This window comes from Entelurus aequoreus, linkage group LG25 (genome assembly GCF_033978785.1).
Source record: "Entelurus aequoreus isolate RoL-2023_Sb linkage group LG25, RoL_Eaeq_v1.1, whole genome shotgun sequence".
Lineage (NCBI taxonomy): Eukaryota > Metazoa > Chordata > Actinopteri > Syngnathiformes > Syngnathidae > Entelurus > Entelurus aequoreus.
In genome coordinates, this window is record NC_084755.1 from 41,755,154 (window position 1) to 41,763,798 (window position 8,645).

The window sequence follows — 8,645 nt, forward strand, 5'->3', positions numbered from 1 at the left end:
AAGAACATCATGTTTTTTGATTGATTGATTGAGAGTTTTATTAGTAGGTTGCACAGTACAGTACATATTCCGTACAATTGACCACTAAATGGTAACACCCCAATAAGTTGTTCAACTTGTTTAAGTCGGGGTCCACTTAAATTGATTCATGATACAGATATATACTATCATATATACTATCATCATAATACAGTCATCACACAAGATAATCATCAAGGTATATACATTGAATTATTTACAATCCAGGGTGTGGAGGGGGTTAGGGGGTTAGGTTTGGTTGTTATCATCGGTCATCAACAATTGAGAACAGAGAAATGGATATTGGAACAGTGTTAGTTTAGGGTTGAAGTTGCCTGGAGGTGTTGTTTTAGTGCGCTTTTGAAGGAGGATAGAGATGCCCTTTCTTTTATACCTGTTGGGAGCGCATTCCACATTGATGTGGCATAGAAAGAGAATGAGTTAAGACCTTTGTTAGTTCAGAATCTGGGTTTAACGTGGTTAGTGGAGCACCCCCTGGTGTTGTGGTTATGGCCGTCATTTACGTTAAGGAAGTAGTTTGACATGTACTTCGGTATCAGGGAGGTGTAGCGGATTTTATAGACTAGGCTCAGTGCAAGTTGTTTTACTCGGTGCCGTTCACCTCTACCACGTGTTCCCTCATGTCATGGCTGTCTGGAGTTTACAATCATTTCTACAACTCTTATTTTGTTGTGATGTAGTGATTGGAGCACATACTTGTTGTGATGTAGTGATTGGAGCACATACTTGTTGTGATGTAGTGATTGGAGCACATACTTGTTGTGATGTAGTGATTGGAGCACATACTTGTTGTGATGTAGTGATTGGAGCATATACTTGTTGTGATGTAGTGATTGGAGCACATACTTGTTGTGATGTAGTGATTGGAGCACATACTTGTTGTGATGTAGTGATTGGAGCACATACTTGTTGTGATGTAGTTATTGGAGCACATACTTGTTGTGATGTAGTGATTGGAGCACATACTTGTTGTGATGTAGTGATTGGAGCACATACTTGTTGTAATGTAGTGATTGGAGCACATACTTGTTGTGATGTAGTGATTGGAGCACATACTTGTTGTGATGTAGTGATTGGAGCACATACTTGTTGCTCACAAAAAACATTCATGAAGTTTGCTTCTTTTATGAATTTATTATGGCTCTACTGAAAATGTGAGGGTCAAAAGTATACATACAGCAATGTTAATATTTGCTTACATGTCCCTTGGCAAGTTGACCTGCAATAAGGCACTTTTGGTAGCCATCCACAAGCTGCTGCTGGAATTGTTGACCACTAAATTGCTGCAGTTCAGCTAAATGTGTTGCTTTTCTGACATGGACTTGTTTCTTTAGCATTGTCCACACCTTTAAGTCAGGACTCTGGGAAGGCCATTCTAAAACCTTCATTCTAGCCTGATTTAGCCATTCCTTTACCACTTTTGAGGTATGTTTGTGGTCATCGTCCTGTTGGAACACCCAACAAGACCCAACCTCCGGGCTGATGATTTTAGCTTGTCCTGAACAATTTGGAGCTAATCCTCCTTTTTCATTGTCCCATTTAAAGCAGCAGTTCCATTGGCAGCAAAACAGGCCCAGAGCATAATACTACCACCACCATGCTTGACGGTAGGCATGGTGTTCCTGGGATTAAAGGCCTCACCTTTTCTCCTCCAAACATATTGCTGGGTATTGTGACCATTTTTGTTTCATCTGACCACAGAACTTTTCTCCAGAAGGTCTTATCTTTGTCCATGTGATCAGCAGCAAACTTTAGAGGAGCCTTAAAGGCCTACTGAAATGATTTTTATTTATTTAAACGGGAATAGCAGATCCATTCTATGTGTCATACTTGATCATTTCGCGATATTGCCTTTTTTTTGCTGAAATGATTTAGTAGAGAAAATCGACGATAAAGTTCGCAACTTTTGCTCGCTGATAAAAAAAAGCCTTGCCTGTAGCGGAAGTAGCGTGACGTCACAGGAGCTAGTATTCCTCACAATTCCCCGTTGTTTACAATGGAGCGAGAGAGATTCGGAGCGAGAAAGTGACGATTACCCCATTAATTTGAGCGAGGATGAAAGATTCGTAGATGAGGAACGTGAGAGTGAAGGACTAGAGTGCAGTGCAGGACGTATCTTTTTTCGCTCTGACCGTAACTTAGGTACAAGCTGGCTCATTGGATTCCACACTTTCTCCTTTTTCTATTGTAGATCACAGATTTGTATTTTAAACCACCTGGGATACTATATCCTCTTGAAAATGAGAGTCCACAACGCCAAATGGACATTCACAGTGACTTTTATCTCCACGACAATACATCGGCGAAATGCTTTAGCTACGAGCTAACGTGATAGCATCGTGCTTTAACTGCATATAGAAACAAAAGAAATAAACCCCTGACTGGAAGTATAGATAGAAAATCAACAATACTATTAAACCGTGGACATGTAAATACACGGTTAATGCTTTCCAGGCTGGCAAAGGTTAACAATGCTGTGCTAACGACGCCATTGAAGCTAACTTAGCAACCGGACCGCACAGAGCTATGCTAAAAACATTAGCTCTCCACCTACGCCAGCCAGCCCTCATCTGCTCATCAACACCCGTGCTCACCTGTGTTCCAGCGATCGGCAGAAGGACGAAGGACTTCACCCGATGCGTTTGGCGGCCCGGAGACGTAGGAAGTCAAGGTGAGGTCGGCGGCTAGCGCGGCTAGCGCGGCTGCTTTCCAACAAAGTCCTTCTGGTTGTGTTGCTGTAGTCCGCTGCTAATACACTGATCCCACTTACAACTGTCTTCTTTGCAGCCTTCATTGTTCATTAAACAAATTGCAAAAGATGTCCAGAATACTGTGGAATTATGAAATGAAAACAGAGCTTTTTGTATAGGATTCTACGGGGTACCATAACTTCCGTTACTCGGACTTCGTCACGCGCATACGTCATCATACCGCGACGTTTCAGCCGGATATTTCCCGGGAAATTTTAAAATGTCACTTTATAAGTTAACCCGGCCGTATTGGCATGTGTTGCAATGTTAAGATTTCATCATTGATATATAAACTATCAGACTGCGTGGTCGCTAGTAGTGGCTTTCAGTAGGTCTTTAAGGTGTGGCTTCTGGGGCAAGGTCTTCCTTTTTGCATGGTAGCCTCTCAGTCCATGGCCATGCTTGACTGTGGACACTGACACCTGTGTTCCAGCAGCTTCCAATTCATTGCACACCTGCTTTTTGCTGCTTCTCGCTTGACTCTTGATCATCCTGACCAAGTTTCTCTCAGCAGCAGGTGATAGCTTGCGTTTTCTTCCTGATGGTGGCAGTGACAAAACTGTGCCATGCACTTTATACTTACCAACGATTGTCTGCACAGTTGCTCTTGGGACCTTAAGATGCTTTGAAATGTCTCCAAGTGACTTTCCTGACTTGTTCAAGTCAATGATTAGTTTGTTCAGATCTGTGCTGAGTTCCTTTGACTTTCCCATTGTGGCGTTTGTAAGCGAGTCTAATGACTCTATCACATGAGTCCTACTTCAATGTGCTCAGAGAAGTCAACAATCACAATCACTCACATGAACTTAAGAGGCCATGAAGATACTTTGATTGGATTGTCACTTTTCTACATCACCAACATTGATCATGTATGTTGCTGTATGTATACTTTTCACCCTCACATTTTCAGTAGACACATAATAAATTCATAAAAGAAGCAAACTTCATGAATGTTTTTTGTGAGCAACAAGTATGTGCTCCAATCACTACATCACAACAAAATAAGAGTTGTAGAAATGATTGTAAAGTCCAGACAGCCATGACATGATGTTCTTTACAAGTGTAAGTGCACTTATCCTGGCAACACTAAATGCTCCCTAGTGTGTGAATGTGGTCTGTGTTGACTCTGCCATGAGGGTGTACCCTGCCTTCCACCCGAGTGCGGCTGGGATAGGCTCCAGCCCCTCCTCCGCAACTCAGAGAGGGACAAGCCGTAGAAAATGACATATATTCATATATTCACCATAGAAAATGTATTAATTGTACATTGATTTAGTCCTGACAGGAAGTGAAATGTCTTGTTCAATGACGTCATCATCTGCACGTGTTCATGGAAGAAGCAGGAGAAGTTGTGTTAATGTTTCCAGAATTGAGAGCACATTTGCAGTCGTCATGCACCTACTCAGTGGCCTAGTGGTTAGAGTGTCCACCCTGAGATGGGTTGTGAGTTCAAACCCCGGCCGAGTCATACCAAAGACTATAAAAATTGGGGGTTAAATCACCAAAAATGATTCCCGGGCGCGGCCACCGCTGCTGCTCACTGCTCCCCTCACCTCCCAAGGGGTGAACAAGGGGATGGGTCAAATGCAGAGGAAATATTTCACCACACCTAGTGTGTGTGTGACAATAGAATAGAATAGAAAGTACTTTATTGATCCCTGGGGGGAAATTCAGCACCACAGTTCGCTCACAATAGACAATAAACACTTAGGTACTTTTTACATGTGAATAATATAAATACAGTCTATTATACAGCATTATTCACATGTGAATAATATAAATACAGTCTATTATACAGCATTATTCACATGTGAATAATATAAATGCAGTCTATTATACAACATTATTCACATGTGAATAACATAAATACAGTCTATTATACAGCATTATTCACATGTGAATAATATAAATACAGTCTATTATACAGCATTATTCACATGTGAATAACATAAATACAGTCTATTATACAGCATTATTCACATGTGAATAACATAAATACAGTCTATTATACAGCATTATTCACATGTGAATAATATAAATACAGTCTATTATACAGCATTATTCACATGTGAATAATATAAATACAGTCTACTATACAGCATTATTCACATGTGAATAATATAAATACAGTCTATTATACAGCATTATTCACATGTGAATAATATAAATACAGTCTATTATACAGCATTATTCACATGTGAATAATATAAATACAGTCTATTATACAGCATTATTCACATGTGAATAACATAAATACAGTCTATTATACAGCATTATTCACATGTGAATAACATAAATGCAGTCTATTATACAGCATTATTCACATGTGAATAACATAAATGCAGTCTATTATACAACATTATTCACATGTGAATAACATAAATACAGTCTATTATACAGCATTATTCACATGTGAATAATATAAATACAGTCTATTATACAGCATTATTCACATGTGAATAACATAAATACAGTCTATTATACAGCATTATTCACATGTGAATAACATAAATACAGTCTATTATACAGCATTATTCACATGTGAATAATATAAATACAGTCTATTATACAGCATTATTCACATGTGAATAGTATAAATACAGTCTATTATACAGCATTATTCACATGTGAATAGTATAAATACAGTCTATTATACAGCATTATTCACATGTGAATAATATAAATACAGTCTATTATACAGCATTATTCACATGTGAATAATATAAATACAGTCTATTATACAGCATTATTCACATGTGAATAATATAAATACAGTCTATTATACAGCATTATTCACATGTGAATAATATAAATACAGTCTATTATACAGCATTATTCACATGTGAATAATATAAATACAGTCTATTATACAGCATTATTCACATGTGAATAACATAAATACAGTCTATTATACAGCATTATTCACATGTGAATAACATAAATACAGTCTATTATACAGCATTATTCACATGTGAATAACATAAATACAGTCTATTATACAGCATTATTCACATGTGAATAACATAAATACAGTCTATTATACAGCATTATTCACATGTGAATAATATAAATACAGTCTATTATACAGCATTATTCACATGTGAGTAATATAAATACAGTCTATTATACAGCATTATTCACATGTGAGTAACATAAATACAGTCTATTATACAGCATTATTCACATGTGAATAATATAAATACAGTCTATTATACAGCATTATTCACATGTGAATAATATAAATACAGTCTATTATACAGCATTATTCACATGTGAATAATATAAATACAGTCTATTATACAGCATTATTCACATGTGAATAATATAAATACAGTCTATTATACAGCATTATTCACATGTGAATAATATAAATACAGTCTATTATACAGCATTATTCACATGTGAATAATATAAATACAGTCTATTATACAGCATTATTCACATGTGAATAATATAAATACAGTCTATTATACAGCATTATTCACATGTGAATAATATAAATACAGTCTATTATACAGCATTATTCACATGTGAATAACATAAATACAGTCTATTATACAGCATTATTCACATGTGAATAACATAAATACAGTCTATTATACAGCATTATTCACATGTGAGTAACATAAATACAGTCTATTATACAGCATTATTCACATGTGAATAATATAAATACAGTCTATTATACAGCATTATTCACATGTGAATAACATAAATACAGTCTATTATACAGCATTATTCACATGTGAATAACATAAATACAGTCTATTATACAGCATTATTCACATGTGAATAATATAAATACAGTCTATTATACAGCATTATTCACATGTGAATAATATAAATACAGTCTATTATACAGAATTATTCACATGTGAATAATATAAATACAGTCTATTATACAGCATTATTCACATGTGAATAATATAAATACAGTCTATTATACAGCATTATTCACATGTGAATAATATAAATACAGTCTATTATACAGCATTATTCACATGTGAATAATATAAATACAGTCTATTATACAGCATTATTCACATGTGAATAACATAAATACAGTCTATTATACAGCATTATTCACATGTGAATAACATAAATACAGTCTATTATACAGCATTATTCACATGTGAATAACATAAATACAGTCTATTATACAGCATTATTCACATGTGAATAATATAAATACAGTCTATTATACAGCATTATTCACATGTGAATAATATAAATACAGTCTATTATACAGCATTATTCACATGTGAATAACATAAATAGTCTGATTGATTGATTGAAACTTTTATTAGTAGATTGCACAGTACAGTACATATTCCGTACAATTGACCACTAAATGGTTACACCCCAATAAGTTTTTACACTTGTTTAAGTCGATCGGGGTTCACGTAAATCAATTCATGGTCTATTATTCGCATGTGAATAATAGAAATACATTATACAAATTATTGGTACTTGAACTTAACTTAATGTTGCGGAGTCAAAGCCTGGTTTCAAATAGAATGTGACGAGGTTGTTGTAAACAGAGAGCCGACTCAGCCACATGTTGATTCTCCATACAAGCACACTAGGGATGTGCATATCGATCCTGTGGTATCGATATATCGATACTCACACGCTACTCATTTGGCATCACTTTTCTGAAAAAAGTATCGATATAAACCAAAAAACGGCGTGTGGGGGGTGCAAGCATCACTTTCAGATGTTTTTGATGACTTACTTAACTTCCTATGTGCTGGGACACACCTGTACCTGGCAGAGTATAGAGCTGGCCCAGTCACGTGACAGGAGACAGCCAATGAGCGTGGTCAACGTGCAACCCACACACAGCCAGCCGACTGTAGCGATGCAGCCAGGCATATCCAGTGTTGTCCATTTGTTGACTTAAAACAGGCATTGTTTTTTTTTTTTTTTAGTAATGTTTACTGAATATTTTTGTGTGGAGTTTGCATGTTCTCCCCGTGACTGCGTGGGTTCCCTCCGGGTACTCCGGCTTCCTCCCACCTCCAAAGACATGCACCTGGGGATAGGCCCCTCCCACCTCCAAAGACATGCACCTGGGGATAGGCCCCTCCCACCTCCAAAGACATGCACCTGGGGATAGGTTGATTGGCAACACTAAATTGGCCCTAGTGTGTGAATGTTGTCTGTCTATCTGTGTTGGCCCTGTGATGAGTTGGCGACTTGTCCAGGGTGTACCCCGCCTTCCGCCCGATTGTAGCTGAGATAGGCTCCAGCGCCCCCCGCGACCCCGAAGGGAATAAGCGGTAGAAAATGGATGGTATGTTTAAATGACTATCCTAAATTCAAATAATTTCCACACAGGGGAATTTACTGTTAGTTGAAAATTGCTTGAGTATTTAAAAGAAGATAAGAAAGAGATACAATTTGGAGATTCTTCATCTTTGCATTACAGTTTTATTTTTTTCCAAGAAAATCTTGAATATATGATTGAATGTGATTTTGGTTTTAATCTGTGACATGATTTCTTACATTTCGAAAACATTAGCCTATTTCATATTTCATTAATTGCTAATTATATCACAAACTTTAAAAAATAACTGCAGCTTCTTGCAATTCGGATTTGACTGTTAATTGGAAAGCCCTAATATTTAATTATTATTATATATAATATATAGTTATTATTATATACAATATTTAATTTATTTTTCATATTTATGTTATTTATTTAAATTTTACTTTTATTATATATTGACCATAATAAATGTGGTATAAATGGTCTGTTTTTGTCTTGTGATTTGTCTTAAATAATAACAATAGTAATAATATTTTTGACTGACAAAAAATTGCCAATAAGAAATTATTGGTATCGGTATCGGT